Below are 16,350 nucleotides of genomic sequence, written 5' to 3'. Positions count from 1 at the left end.
CTCCAGCAGGGCTGAGAAAACGTCAGACTGGACCTCCTTCCCCTGCCTTCTTCCACTCCCATCCAGAGACACCAGATCAAGCTGCTGCAGTGGAGCAAACAGAAATTAATGAAGCTGTTCCAATTAGAAGCAGCCTTATTTGAACTCTCATACAATGAGGGTTAATTTGTCATGTGATCAGAGAACTCTGCAGATGTGCTCTTCTGTTTGGGCACAGCTGTAGAATGATTTCAATCATTTCTGTCTGCACCTATCGACAGGCTTAGTAAATCTAAGTAGGAAAGCCCAAGAGCAAGACTCAGCTACAATTAAGCACAGTCACACCCAAAAAACAAGTATGAACATTAGGAAGAACTTCTTCACAGAAGTTCACAGTTCGAGTGGCCAAGGTCTGGAACGGGCTCCCAAGGGAGGTGGTGCTCTCCCCTACCCTGGGGGTCTTCAAGAGGAGGTTAGATGAGTATCTAGCTGGGGTCTAGACCCAGCACTCTTTCCTGCCTATGCAGGGGGTCGGACTCGATGATCTATTGAGGTCCCTTCCGACCCTAACATCTATGAATCTATGAAACGTAAGCGTTGCTAACTGCCCCATCAGAAGTATTCCACATCCTAATTTACTAATGCAGTGGTGCTCAACTTTTGGCACTCTCTCATCCATAGTGCCATAGCCCTGCAAGCTAGGTCAGGCACATACAGTAGTGCAGGGCCTAATCCTGACATGTGGGATAGACTAGGGCCACCAGAGCCTGATCCCTGCCTACAAATATGCCCCACAGTCCTCATCTGGTCCACAGAGCCAAAAGGTAGAGTACCACTATACTAATATATGGGATTAAATTAATTTTCAACAACACTTGAAATCGTTAAGCACCCACTGACTTCAGTGGGCTTTGGATCAGGGCCTCCATGTTTATTTGTCCTTTAAAGTGTTAGGTGGATACAAGACAACTATTCCATGGCCTCTGACCAAGGTGAATGTGATCAGTTGAAAATTATTTCCAGTCTGCGTATCTGCAGACTCTTAGACAAAATTCTAGGTGGTTTTCTTCATCTTTTCAAAACAAGTAAATTATTCTGGACAAAGGCAGCATATGAGAGCTATTCCAAAGTAACAACCTGCATAGACACTCATTCCAGAATATTCTAGAATAATTATGTTAGTCAGCTTCCATGTATAGACGAACCAAGTTATACCTGGTATATATATCCAGAACACATTTAAGGAAGTGGGTAGATTTACACTTCTGTAACAGATCAGAAAACAGAACACCATCCTTTGTGAGGAAAACTATTTCTTGTTTGCATGTTACAGTTCTTGAGAGAAAATGCTATAATCCAGCAACCACATACTGTATGTGTGTGTTACAATCAGAATGTTTCATGTAATACCATGAAGTGAAGAAATAAATAAGAAAAACTTTTGAAATAATTCACGAGTTTGTGGATATACATAATTTCCCAGTGTACAGTTCTATTACTGTAGCAGATATCCAAGCCAAATTAAGGTTGCAAACGTTTAATAGAAAAAAATTGAACGGTAATGCTTTAACTACATAGAGCATGTGTTTCTGTATCACGCAATAGTGTACAGCAAAATTGGAAAATAAAGAACATGTAGCACTTTGGCATCAACAAAACTGCCTACCCAGACACCCACTGCTGCCTATTTTTTCCACTCACACATTCTTTAAATTATTTCATGCACTCCACAGCTCTCACTTATTGGCACGTCTATTGCCCACGCAGCTTCTTAGGGCTTGCCGACCCACAATACCCAAACTGCAGAGATGTAGCTAATCTACAATCTATTCTGAAGTAAAAGTGATTTTATTCCAGGACAGTGTCCATATGGGGGTATTATTCCAGAGCAGCTCAATCACACTGGAATAGTTATCATTTCAGCTACTCAAGGCATTCCAGTCAGATATACAAGGTTCATTCTCCCAGTCTCCTAGTTCATTAACACACTTTTGGTATAAAGCCATCGTCCCTAGTACCTCATTGAGAATTAAGCTACCTTCCCATTTATGCCCGATTTTCAACTCGTCCATACCTCAGTATTCAAAAGAACAGAAAACAATCCTAATATTTTACCACATTTTAATCCAGCATAAAAGTTTTTCCTAGGAAGTGTGGGTAAGATCAGGAATAGCAAAAGAGTAGTTACAGTATTTCAAATGTCCATGTCAGCCAGATTTCAAAAGTATTTTGGGGTTTAGTTATTTGTTTAATCTTGGGGTTTTTTGGTTGGTTGGGGGGAAGGGGGGGCGTTTTTTGTTTTGGTTTGGTGTGGTTTGTTTTTTTGGACTGCTTATATCTCCAAAATGACTTAGTCCACATCCCCTAAATTAGATTTGGTACTCTTGGTCATTCCCTGCCAGTTTACTTGGTTAATGCTACCCACCGAAACTTAATTCAAACTTCCCGCTAATTTAATTATTCTGAAACTCCAATGTCCTTCTAGGCCAAAAGAGAATATTAACAATGCATACTGCTGATTTTAAGTACATAAAGATTCTGTCATTAATCTAATCCAAGGATACATTGAGCTATATCAAAGTTTGGAAATTTCTCCCAAAAAGCAGCAGAAAAAATACCTCTATAGCAAAAAGTCAGATGATTCTTCATTAGAAAATGTACCAATTGAAGTGGTTCTGTGGTTGAAGTACAATTGGAAGGTGGTATTTTTAATCAAATCACCTGGCTACGAATTTGTCACATTTTCTGTTATTTTAATGCAGAACATTGTGATGTATTTCCTTTTACATAACTGAATAGTAAATGGGATGTTTAAGATAAAAAGTATAAGAAAAACTCAAAATTAATTTAAAGGATGCAACTAAGATCTGTTGTAAGCAATGAAAGATTATATTGCAAGGGAGAACTGGACAGGTACCTAAATTATTAATTTCAGTTTCTCATATTTGGATCTGAGGGGTAAGAAAGTGTTACCTTTTCTTCAAATCATTTAGAACATTAGTACATAAAGTAGTAAGATTTTAGGGTAGGACAGTGTTAACCAAGATTCACTGAAACAGATTTTGCCTGTAACATTTTTATACCTGAACACACTAGAAATCAGGTCTTTAGGATGAGTTCAACTGAATTTCTGGTTAAATCACTTCTTTGTTGATTCTGAAGATTTTTCCTTGAGAGAAGACTAAAGGAAACGGGCCAAGAGGACATCTTGCTCACTAGTATAGCAATTCATCTTCTTTAAGATCATAATTTGCCTTCAAATCGTGTGCATAAGCCATAGACCACATCTTTTCATCTTTGCTTCCTCTATGCATAGTTGTTTCACATCAATAACAATATATAACACCTAAACTTTTATAACATATATAGCTTCTGTTCTGATTTTGCATGAATCTGTAGAGAAGTACTGCAACTGATCCAATTATGGATGTTACATGGGAGAGAAACTCGGAGGGCATTATGTTTTACAACAATAAGGGTAAGCCTTATGGGCAGTTTTACACATGCTCTGGGGAGAGAGGGAAGAGGCAACGCTTTAATTAGAGTGGCTTTGAGAGCTGCTTGGATTAAAGCACCATCGTGTCTCGTGCATCAGCACCCCTATGCTTGAAAATGGTGGAAGGGGCACTTGAACTAAGCTTGAGCTTTATTTCAAGCAACCCCGCTGCCATTTTCTAGTGTGGGGACACTGATACAGGAGACACAGGAAGCAGCTGGACCACAGCAATTGCCACGCTCCAACAGACTTGATCAATTAAATCTGCTCCAACATACTGAAATTCCAGCGCATCGGAGCAGCCTCCACACTCATGGACAGGCACCCTATATGTCCAGGCGTTTTACTGACTTATAGAAACTGTCAGTCCTATTATAAGAAACATACACCAGTTTTTATTTCCCTACACTGAATTTAGACACCTCTTTCTTTTAAGGATATTCCAGAAAATTGATCAGAAATTATGATAAATTATCAATTCTTCTAATGCGCTGGTTTAAGAACAAGCCTCCAGTATGTTATTTGCTGCTTTTGCAACAAAGCAATACTTTAAATGCAGCTGAAATATTGCTTTAGTTAGTAGAACCATCATATGTCCTCATTTAGAAAATAAAAATATTATTAGCCCTGTTACATTATTTGCATGGTTGCATAGGAGGACCCTTTGTGCTACACCTACTTATTTGGAATATGTCATTTTAAACATCTTGTTCTCCTTGTTTCTAATCATAAAAAGCACTTCTCCATATACAGACTGAATAATTTCTATATCAATATTTTTGTTTTCTTAGCCTAGAAAATCTGTTGTACTTTCCAATTTTTTGCCTATACCTGCCTTAGAATTCCCTTCTATCCACAAAAACCATCTCTGCAAAAAGCATATTTTTCCCAAACAAGTGAACAACATTTTGTACATCTAGTAGGAAACCATATATTAGAAAGATATATAACACCCTGCCTTTTTTTTCCCTTTTTAGTCCTCATAAGCTAAGCATGTGGCCTAGACAATCTTCCCAGCCTCTAGCATTCTGTGCATGCAGAACAAGCATTCTGGTCAGCCTGCTGTAAAACAAACGGAGCCCTATGTTTTTTAAATGAAAGTAGATTAACCAGTTTCCATCAGTATGTAGGATAAACAATTATATTCAATCCAAATTTTGAGCTTGTACAAAGAGGTTGCACTAATGAGGAAATAATGGCTTTGCGATCTAAAAGCCATCATTTGTTTTTGACCTCATTCTACCCTCATATCAAAGAATCAGGAGCTAAAAAAAAATGTTATGTATAAACAACGCTTACACTTAGCATAAAATGAAAATTAAAAGGTTTAATGACTGCATCCCTATTTCTTCAGTGACTCAAGGCTTACTACTGATTATAATTATTACAGAAACTTTGGGGAAATAAAATCCCCTCTTAGTTTCTTACAAAACTGAGAAACAGTAACAGCCAAAGCATCATGCAAAAGCTAAAAGGATAATTATCTTTTCCACAAGTATTATGCTGGGTAAAAAAGCTGAAGGTCTGCCTTCATGAGAATTAAGTCTATCACCCATATCAGTCCATGGAATGCCCTTAGTTTACTATAGTGCATTTAAGTTTATATTCTTATCTTTCTTAAAGTGAGCAGTTCTCCTGAGAGTTAATATGGACAACTATGGATACGAATACGATAGGATGCACTGATTCTTCCTTCTGGTTCAAATGAAAAGTTCAGAAATGGAAGAGACAGCAAGGATTAATGGATCCTTCCACAAGAAATGAACATCAGCCACACAATCTGGATAGGATCCAATCAATGAGAGAACAATTATAACAAATCCGACACAGCCCACTGCTATCCAGTTATTAATGAAACATGAAGACAGGTTGTTTCAATGGAAATGTCAAGATATTTCTCAATTAAATTGGACCTGTGCAGCCTAGAAGCACTGAAATAGTTACGCTCTCCACTCCAGGAGGACTGCATTATATAGCATCAATTCTCAGCACCTCCTCAGTCAGTTTAGAAAAGCCAACCTCCAGCAGCATCACCATCATTAATTCATTCACTCCAAACTGGAAGTTGGATATTGCCACATACATTTAGATCAGGGCAGAAAAAAATAAGCAAAAAAGAAAAGTATTCCGAAATGACACCCCTAATCTCAGCTATGTCGATCAAATCAAATACAAACCACCGTATCAGAAAAGCCAAAGGCATCCACCCACCCCACTTCAGTGGTCAAGGAGATACCACTTAGCACATCAGTACCATGTAATGATTCATATATTAGGAAGGAGGAACAACATAATTCAAGGAATGGATTCTGGAATGGGGAGGCTTGTACCTTTAGTTCCCCAGCTCAAATCCAACCCAGCTAGGCAGGGCAGGGAATGAAAATAGTTACTAACTGCTAGCACTTTCTTAGTTAGCATAGATGAAGGATTACCGTGACGTCAGACCAAGTCCTAGTTATAAAAGTCCATATAAACAAAACCTTACCAGTACTATCATTGCCATTTTTGACAGTCTCACTTCATTTGGAGAATGAATCACCCCTCATCCCAATAGCTGTTCACTGGAAAAGACTACTGACAGAAGTACCTAGAGAAAGTAACATTGCAGCTGCTTGTTTTTCAGTGTCCAAGAAAAGTAAACTGACATCTAGCTCAATTTCTAAACAAGTAGATGACAAAACACCAGGACTAAACTTGAAAAGAAATTGCTTAGGGGAAATAAAATAATAGAATTCTTCTCAGTCTTACCTGGACAGTTCAGCAAAAGCAATAAAGAGGTCATGCCCAAGATATAAAGCTAATAATCATAATAATAATAATAATAATAATAATAATAATAATAATAATATGTATACCAGACATTACATAGGTGCACCTATGAGAGGTTATCTCCAGAACAAAACAGATTCTTTGTCAGCACATGCTTAACATTCAAACAAAAGCAAAAGTGAAACTGTTCAAAGTGCAGTGGTGTCACACTGAAGACATTTCCGACTTGAGCAAAGATGTAACAGCTAGAATGAAAACAAGCAACAGAAAACTTGTAGTACCCAATACAGTGTCACAGTGGCTCTGACACAGAAGATAAGTTCCAGCTATTACGGAGGAAAATAGGACTATGATAAGTTACAGGAGCAGTTAGATACAGGACAAAAACATTGGCTCTTGATAAAATGGTTCAGGTACATTTCAGTTTTGGATGCTATCTGTTTAGGTAAAAGAAATGCTTCCTGAAAAGAACAAGAGCACAAAACCACACTTAAAAAGAAAAAGAAAGAGTTGCTAAATTAAGTTCTGATTCTGTAATGAGCTCCACATTGTGCAAACCTAATTGGGATACAGTAAGCAGCACCTGAAAGAAGTCCACAGTCATGACTACTCTGGGTTCATCTCCAGAAATCTTGTAAGACTCAGTAAAAACTATTAGGAAACTAAAAATGAAAAGAAAGACAGCTCAAATTCTCGTTTTTTCAGTCTAGCCTTCTACATAAGGCTATCCCACAACCACTAAATAACCAAGCAAGCAGATATGCAAAGCTATTTTCAATCTTCTTCCATCAAAGAAAATAAAGACACTCTGGCCTATGTTCCTAGAGGAAATGCAGCTGATCCAACTCAGTCATTTGTTTATCCATTGCTTCTAAATGGACATTTACATTCCTTTGGGTCAAGCGCGTTTCACTGGTTTCCAGACTCCTGCCCTCAAAAGCTTGTTCCAGTGAATCAGGAGACTCTTGAATTATCAGTAAACAATCACAAATCATAAAACCAAACCCTTCCCCAAAGTCAAAGAATGAGGCAGGAGATATTGCCATAAGGCCCAAGATGTTTCTTCTTAATCGCAAAGGCATTCTCCCCTAGCCGCCCCCTCTCCTCTGTCACTGCTGTAACATTAGAGAATATTTTAATAAATGCACTATGACTACATAGCACCCAGGAATAACAAAAGTAAAAATTAAGCAGCAGACAACATGACATTTCAAGTTGTGCTCTTTATTCTAGTGCCTTTGCCCCAGCCTTTCCCCACCCGCCATACACCCCCATCCCATACCGCATTTCCTACTGAACTAAGGAGTGCTATGAAGGTTTTAGCTACCTATGCCTTTAGAAATACAAGCAAAAATCCAAGCAAAAATTGTTCCAAAATTCACAAAAATGAAGAGTAAATAAAAATGTTCCAAAACTCACTAAAATGAAAGCCTCCAATAACTGAGGACGAAATATTCCTTGGAAAAGTACAAGTTAGAAACAAAAACAAATCACATTGTTTCTGTTTTACAGTATTCAAAATGGGCCTATTCCTCATATATTCATGGCATTTTAAGTGAAACTATTATAGAACATTTCCTTTTACCAAGAACTAGGGTTTGATAATTGGGGGGGAGAGGGGGGAGGTAGAAACAGCTGTGAACATTTAAAAGAAAAGCTCCATATTTTTTGTGAATTTTTATTTATGAAGAGATCATGGGGGGGGGGCTTATCACATGAAAAATTTCAGTCTCTTCTTCCTGCCCTAGAAAAGTACAGTGTAGGTATCAACCCCTTGGTTCTATCCAAAGTATTTTACTGTCTGTGAGTTAAGCTATGAGTGGCTTCACTAAAAAAAAAAAAAAATGCAGAAAAGCAAATAGCTGAACTACATTACTGATTGCTCTAAATTTTGGTACTGATTATTAATGCAAGATTAAAACACACATTTTTGTGTTTGTCAGTGAATACCCTACATGGATGGAATTAAGGCTGCCTGTTGCTTGCTGAAGACAAGGGTGACTGGGGGTGACAGAGCAAAGATAATGATAACAGGAGACAAGAAAGTGATCAGGAAAGGGTAAGTGGATTTTTGAATGATTTAACTAGTTATTTCCTCATTTTTAGAATGTATGTCTGAGAAGCCACTCTAATAACCTTAGTTCGAAGTTAAAGGTTTGCATACACATATCCTAGGGTTTTCCATTATATACCAACACTAGTCAAAGGAGGCCAGGTATCATTCTCCCTGCTTCTATAACTAGACTTTGCAGAGCTGCAGGCTAACCTCACTTCCCCTCATGTCTCCATGTCAGCTCATATGGCCATCATGCTAACCAACCATATAGCCCTGCCCCCTTTAACTCCCCAACATGTTTATTATGGTTTTCCTCAAGCACCCTACTACTGTCTATTTTTAATATTTTTGAAGGTAAAGCATTGATATTATTTGTCATTATGCATTTAAATGTTGAAACATATGAACACTTAAAAGCAAAGTGGGAACAGAGCAATGTAGCCTGTGTAGAGAGATGAGATCCTTCTCTCTAAAGAAGCTTAGATAAGAGACTGACCTCACTTTAGAGGAGCAGTTTAACTGAGTATATTATGCTTCTTCATTGTATCAAATTTGTAGGGTTAACTTGCGTCAAAGGGCCCAAATGCAGCAGCAGCAGTAAAAGAGCAAATTGAAGAACAGGGCTATAAGGACTTCTTATCTGACCTGGAGAAGCAGGAATGTGCATCAGGGCAATGGGAGGAATCAACAGTCTGCAGAGATGAACAGAAAATTTGGGTTGTGACAACTGAATGAGGATGCAGCAGAGCTTGAGCTGAGTGAGCCTGCAGCGGAAAAAGCACAGCAGCAAGACATTCTGCTCCAATGAAGAACCTCTAATATATGAGAAGCTGTGCTGCAACAAATCCCAGGCACAGCAGGTCTTCTCCCCAACCCTATGCAACACCTGAACAAGGCCTGCTTCTTCCCCATGTTTAGCATTATGTTCCCTCTTCCACCTCATCTGAGCTCCCCACCTTGCTAATGCCTGGCAAGTCTGAGGAACCAACAGGATACAGCTGAGATACATGTGGGGGTGTCAATCAAACATATGCATAAGGAAAAAAATGTGTTCGTATACATACGAACATACCAAAGCAATAACATGTTAAGGGCTCCCTGAAACCACTAGAAGGGAGCCAAACAAGCCTTCAAGCCCTAATGCCCAGAAGCATTGGGCTCTTTCAGCAAGAGGAAATAAAGGAGGGAAAACTTCTTTTTTTTTTTTTTCTTAACACCATACAAGAACGTAGAGGCAAACAGTATAACCAGGATTTGACCAAGCCATAGAGCATGAGCTTTTAAATAAAACAATCAAGAATATATCCTCTGGCATCCCTAAAGCAATGACAGTTGATGGCAACAAGGCTATGACAGGGGATAGATACTCCGCTTCACCCCAAGCAGATGCAGACCACTATTTCAAATGCCAGGACAGTCTAAATCCTAGCTTCAACCCTGTCCTGGCAGGATCAACTGCTGGGGAAAAAAAAGGGGTCTCCACATCTATTAGACATTTGGCCTATGTGCATACAAAAAACCTGCAACTATGTCAACGTAGTATTAATATTTGACATATGCCCATTGGCAGGTAGAAATCTTGAACCTCAAGACAACAGGCAAAAACCTGCCTGTCAAACAACACAAACAACTTAATGCATTACTGTGCAATTGTTTTTAAGAATTACTTCAGGCACAAAGATCAAACATGAGAAATGACAGCTCAATAGGTATTTGAGCAATCTAAGCAGTGGAGAGCAGGGATTATAAAAACAATAATAATACCATCATCTCAATCTTATGTATATTGTGGCTTCTGCATGATAAACGTTGGCTATAGCATGATCACTAGTAATACAGGTGTATTTTCATTACAAACACTGGCATTATTCCTGGAAGACAGTTACACAAACACAATAAAAACTATTGTAACCTTACTGTGAAGGTGCCTCATTAATTATTCAATGTTCCCCTACCCTAATGCAGTTGCCCGTTTCACAGATTCTTCTAACTTGAAGCCCAGTTCCTTCCATTCCCTTATAGTTATGTAAGACTTACAGCAGAAAGTCTATAGGCATCCTAGGACACACTGCAAGCACATCTGTACCCAGTATTAGTAGCTGCACTAGTGAGAGAAGGCACACATGCATGTGTTAGCAGACATGAGGCCTAAGTAGGTGGCACTGTTATCAAGGAGGGAAAGAAACAAAAGGAAAGGTGCACTCAAATGAATCATAGACAATTAGGGTTGGAAGGGACCTCAGGAGGTCATCTAGTCCAACTCCCTGCTCAAAAAGGACCACCCCCAACTAGATCATCCCAGTCAAGGCTTTGTCTACCCAGTTCTTGAAAATCTCCAAGGATGGAGAGTCCATCACCTCTCCAGGTAACCTGTTCCAGTGTTTTACTACCCTCCTAGTGACAATTTTTTTCCCAAATATTCTAACCTAAACTTCCCTTGCTGCAACTTGAGCCCATTGCTTCTTGTTCTGTCATCTGCTGGCACTGAGGACAGTCCAGCTCCATCCTCTTTTGAACCCCCTTCAGGTAGTTGATGGCTGTTACTAAATCCCCTCTCAGTCTTCTCTTCTTCAGACTAAATAAGCCCAGGTCCCCCCTCAGAAGTCATGTACTCCAGCCCCCTCACCATTTTCATTGCCCTCTGCTGGACTCTCCAATCTGTCCACATCCTTTCTGTAGCACAGGGCCCAAAATTAAGCAGAATTTATTTCCCTCCCAGCCACCTCAGGAGGGTCATTTTGAATATCCATTTTCCTGGGTGAAAACAGATGCCATTCATTTGCCTCACAGGCAGCACAGCACTGCACAGCACGTTACTCTGAACAGATAACAACAAAATAAGAATCCTGGCTTGCTGGCTGAGGGCTCCGAGGCCTTTCCCCACCCTCTTTTTTATTAATTTATTTGTATTAGATCAAAATAAATCCCCAAACCCACAACAAGCAATGGCCTCAGCACCCCGGGCAGCGGCGGAGGTGGACGCAGAGGTGTTGCGGGGAAAAAAAATGTTAAAAATGTCATTCAGGAACTCGAGCCAGGCCAGCAACCAAGGCAGTGACTGGAGCATCCAGACCGCCCCGCTCCCCATCCCCTGCGCCGCGCCGTTGCCATAGAAAAGGCAAGAGGAAAAACTGGCTTTTAAAAATTGCTTTTAAGAGGCGAAAGGGAAGTCTCGCCAGCAGTCTTTAGCCGCACTGTGCCCAGGTTCAGGCCCGTGCTCCAGGGCAAGGCCTCAGGGCATCCTTGCGGAGGGGAGGCAACGCCCCAGCCCCGTTTCTCCCGGGAGGAACCCGGCTGCGGGGAAGGGCGGGCTCCCCGGACGGCCCGGCCCGGCCGGGCGCTGCAGGGACCCAGCCGCGGGCGAGCGGGCGGGCAGGGAGGGGTGGGGTGGGGACGCGGGCGGCCGGTGCCCCGGGATGCCCCAGCCGCGCCGCGCGGGGAAGGGCAGTGGCACCTGCCCCAGGGTCCGGGCAGGACGCGCCGGGCGCAGCCCCCGCCCCGCCCCCGACTCTGCCGCCCGGCGCTGGAGGGGGTAGGGGTAGGGACAGGGACAGGGGCACGGCCCCGCACCCGCTCTCCCGGCGGCGGCATCCTTCCTCCCGCCCGCACTCACCGCCGGCCCGTGCCCGGGAAGTTGCCGCCGGCGGAGCCCGCTGCAGCCGCAGCGCCGCGGGGATGGAGCAGGCGGCGGCGCAGCCCTGCGCGTGTCCGCACCTCGCCCGAGCCGGCTCCGACCCGCCCCTGCCCCCGCCCCCGGGGCCGCCCCCGCCCCGCCCCGCCGCGCCGCGCCGCGCCCGGGCAGGTGCTGCAGCCCCCCGCGCCCCGGGCCGGTTCTCGCCGCGCGGCTGGGCGCCGCAGAGACCTGCCTCTGGTGCAATGGTAACAGGTCATCTGCCGGCTCCTCTTGTTGCGGGCTGCCCGGTCATGCTGCCCGCGGTGAGGGCCGGTCGGTCAGGGCGGCTCCCGGAGCTCTTAATTGTCTGCGCCCTGAAGTGGTTTTACGCAGCTCCTAGTCAGGCTGCTGCAGGACGCGCCCCTTCGCTCGCGCTGCCCAGCGCCTGTCCGGGGAGGTGCGGCGGCGCCCGCAGATGTGGCCCAGAGCTGAAACCCTCCAGGATCCCAGCATCTCTCACCGCCCACCACCCGGGGAGCAGCCTGCACCGGGCACCAGCCCTCTAGTGGCAACTCACAGCTGCAGCCCCTAGTCCTGCCCCTCCCTGCTCCTGCACCAGGCCCCTAGGGGCAGGTCACCCCTGTGCAGGTGGGGGACAGACTGAAGGTTTCTAGATAGGGTGAGCAGACATCCCGGTTTGGCTGAGGAGGTCCCAGATTTCAAAGGTGGGGCCCAGCCGGTTGGTGAAAATTAAAACAAGAGTCCTGGACTGGCAGGGGTGTGGGGCATAGTCCAGCAGGGAGGCAGAGCAGCGTTGTGCGCCTCACCGCTCCACCTCCCTGCTGGACTGGGCCCGCGGCCCTGCCGACTGGTCCCTGCCGCTGCCTGCAGCAGTGCCGCTGATGGAAGTGCAGGCAGTGTCCCAGATTTCCTTATGGTCACCCAACTTCTAGACTAAGGGGGTGACTGCTCCACCCTCCAAGCTAGCACTAACACCAACCAACATTTGTGCAGCTGATTGCCTAAGGTGTAACAAGGCCCCTGGTTTCACTGCAGGGAGGTAGGGGTGTCCTGTGTTGCTTGTTTGGTAGACTCATCAGGATCACATGCCATAGATGGGGTACACTCGAGACTCCAGAAAGCTGATTCTCTGGTTTAATGGCTTCAGATGCAGCCGGGCTCTCATCCTCCAAGAGTTGGAAGGTAACAGGTCATTTGCCAGGCTCCTTCTCTTGTCGGATGCCCTATCATCAAGCACAAGGTAAGGCACAGAGTTGTCAGCTTAACTCACTATTATTCTCTCTTTGGCCAGACCAGACAGTTTTAGGTTCTAATACCACCTAAAATCTTCTTATTCTCTTGTCAGCATTAGCTTCCAATGGGATACCTAGGCTCTGCAGGCTAGATATTGCCTCCTGGTTGAAAACCAGATAGACTCTGACTTTATCCAGTGCTACAAATTGGTTTTGAGTTCACCTTTGCTTTTCCAGTACCTATGTCCAGATGTTTTCAGTCTGGGCTGATCACCGATAGAGGAGCCATGTGAATGCAGGGCACAAGCAAACCATATGAGTTTCACTCTGGCCAATGGTATTCTGGACACCATGGGGGAAAATCAGCTAAACAGGAGTGCAAAGTGTGATGCTGTGGGCAAAGGGGCCACAATGCCAACCTTGGATATATAAACAAGATAATATTAAGTAGAAGAACTGTGGTTCTCAGGTATTTTAGACTTAAGGCATCCCTGGTTAGATTCAAGGCATGCTTCAGAAAATGCCAGCTCTTAGGTTTCCCTTCTTTTTTGATTACAGAAAAATAATACAGCAATTTTTCTATTGCAGAGAACTCAAAAAGATCACAGGAGGTCAGAATGTTTTAAACTCTCTGGCTTCCTATTTGGAATCAATGGGTTTATCTTATGAATCATGTTACAGTGCTAACATTGCATGGCACCTCGTGGCACCCTTGAAAAGATTGCACCCTGGTTGGAAATCATTGTAGTAAAAGAAAGGTTATGTTACCCCCTGGATTTGGCACTGGTGCAAATGGTACTGGAATACTATTGCTAGCTTCAATATTCCCTGTTGAAAAATGATGCTAAAAAATTGGAGAAGGTTCAGAGAAGAGATTTTAGAATGATTAAACAACAATCTGGGTACCAGGGAAAGGCTGCGGGGGAAGCTGCGGGTGCCAGGGACCAGGTCAGGGAGCAGAAGCTGTGTCGGGGAACAGCTTATAGTAAAAGACTAAGTCTTGAGGTGTTCAGCCTGTGTAATTCATCAAAAAGGTAGTTGCAGTCTGTAAATCCTATATGGTAGAGAGACAATACTGTAACAGGATCTAATGGTTAGAAATTAAAGTCAAACAAATTCAGTCTCAAAATAAGGTGCTCATTTTTACCATTAGGATAGTTTCCTAAGAAAGCTTATTTTAAGCTCACAGTACCGGGGAGCCAATATTGTTTTGTTTTGGTTTGGTTTGGTTTGGAAATTCAGAGAGGCTGTGTTATGCAGGAGCTCAGACTAGAGTATCCCAGTGGTCCCTTTTGTCCTACTCCCCTATGAAAACCAAAGGTCCAGATTACCACAAGTGATCTTCCATACCTTATTCTCATTTCTTAAGGCAATACAAACTATCTTGCGGTAATGCCAAATATTTGTTTTCTAGGGAAGGGGTGTCAAACTCTCTGCTGGCAACCCCTGGGCTGTGGGGCTCCTCATGGGTCAGATTCAGACATGGCCGAGGGGTAAGCAGTGGCAGTGGATGGGGTTAATACAGCCATTGTTCACCCTCCCACCACTGGCACACACCGCCAGCAGGACTCCAGAGGCCAGATTTTAATGTTGAGCCCCACCCTTGAATTCCCAGCAACTCTACAAGCTCCAGGGGCCAAACAACAGCTCTGCAACCTGAATCTGGTCCACAGGCCATACATGCAACACCGCTGTTCTAGGAAATATATATACATTTAACAAGTTAATTAATTAATTAAATGTTGAGTGTGTTGCCTTGACATGCTCCGGATCAACACTCAGGATCCCAACATTACGCTGTTAGACAGGAGGGCAAACTACACAAGCAACACTATGAGTTCACACACACACACAAACAAGCAATTTCATGGCTGTGTGTTAACACCGGGGGTGTTGGGATAACTTGGTGCTTGGGGTCACTTGAGGTCAGGTGGCCCCTGGGGTTACTTGAGGTCAGTGTACCCCGGGGTTACTTGGGGTCACTTGAGAATAGAGTTATTTAATGTTAAAGTGCCCCCAGGGTTACTTGAGGTCACTGGGGCTTGGGATAACTTAAGGTTAACTAATGTTAATTGATCAAAGGAAAAAGCCAGGAGACTGCGGGGGAACTGGAGGGGCTGCAGAAGAGCTGTGGATGCGGCGGGGAAGCTAGAGAGAGTGAAGGGGAGCTGGAGAGGCTGCAGGGGAGAACTGGGAGGCTGCGGGGAGCTGGAGATGCTGAGGGGGAGCCGCAGATTAGGCGGGGGGGACTGGAGAGGCTGAAGGGGCTGGAGAGGGGCTCCAGGTGCCGGGAGCTGGATCGGGGCTCTGGGCACCAGGAAAAGACTATGGGGGAGCAGCTGCAGGTGCCAGGAAATGGAGAAGGGCTCTGGGTTCCAGGGAAAGGCTGCAGGGGAAGCTGTGGGTACCTGGGACCAGGTCAGGGAGCGGAAGCTGTTTCGGGGAGCAGCGGGAGAGGCTCTGGGTGCTGGAGCTGGATCAGGGAGCTGCAGGGCTGGGCTGCAGATGCCGGGAGCTGGAGAGGGGCAGCAGGAGAGAGGCTCTGGGTGGAGCTTGGGCCCGGGAAGCCAGGGGAAGCCGGAGAATGGAGAGGGAGGCAGGAAAGATCAGGGAGAGAAGGCAGACACAAATGGGAATGGGGAGAGAAGGAGAGACAGAGAAGATCAGGGGAAAAAAAAAAAAAAAAAAAAAGAGGTGACAAGGCACAAGCAGAGAACAGAGAGAGACAGGGTGGCAGGACACAAATGAAGAAAGACTGGGAAGAGTAGGCAGAGAGAGACAGGGATCAGGGAGAAGGCAGAGGCAGAGGAGCAGGAATGGAGAGAGAGAGATCAGGGGGAAGGCAAAGGTGGAGGACAGAGGGCTGGAGCTAGGAAACCAAAAGTAGGGCCAGAAGGTCAGTGGAGAGGGACAGAAAGCCAGAGCTGGGGGAGATAGAGGCTGCAGAGAGGAATGAGGCCCAGAGTGAAGTTAGACAGGGATTTAGTTGGGAGCCTGCAGCAAGACAGAGACCAAATGAGGGTCAAGAATATCAGTTTTATTAAACAGAGCTGTATAGTATACTGCTCATGAAGTTATTAGTTCCTACACCTGCACACACAAGCACTCACACACGCACCCACACAACGGTGGCAGGACAGAAAAAGGCTTGGTGGAGAGATTGAAGTTAAAGTGTATAGGGACA

At 44.2% G+C, this 16,350-nt stretch overlaps 1 protein-coding gene across 2 annotated transcripts in view; it reads right to left on the bottom strand.

Moving 5' to 3' along the window:
* JAKMIP1 (janus kinase and microtubule interacting protein 1) overlaps window positions 1-12,015 on the bottom strand; it is a 219,638-nt gene extending 207,623 nt beyond the window's left edge. For both annotated transcript variants that reach the window (XM_059721563.1, XM_059721566.1), the window contains exon 1: window positions 11,914-12,015. The gene's annotated coding sequence lies outside the window, so the exon portion shown is untranslated. The remainder of the gene's footprint in view (window positions 1-11,913) is intronic.
* Between the last annotated feature and the right edge of the window lie 4,335 nt (window positions 12,016-16,350).

Source organism: Alligator mississippiensis, chromosome 2 (assembly GCF_030867095.1).
Source record: "Alligator mississippiensis isolate rAllMis1 chromosome 2, rAllMis1, whole genome shotgun sequence".
NCBI classification, from domain to species: Eukaryota; Metazoa; Chordata; order Crocodylia; family Alligatoridae; genus Alligator; species Alligator mississippiensis.
The sequence above is the reverse complement of the archived record's forward strand: the minus strand, read 5'-3'. Positions and strand labels throughout refer to the sequence as shown.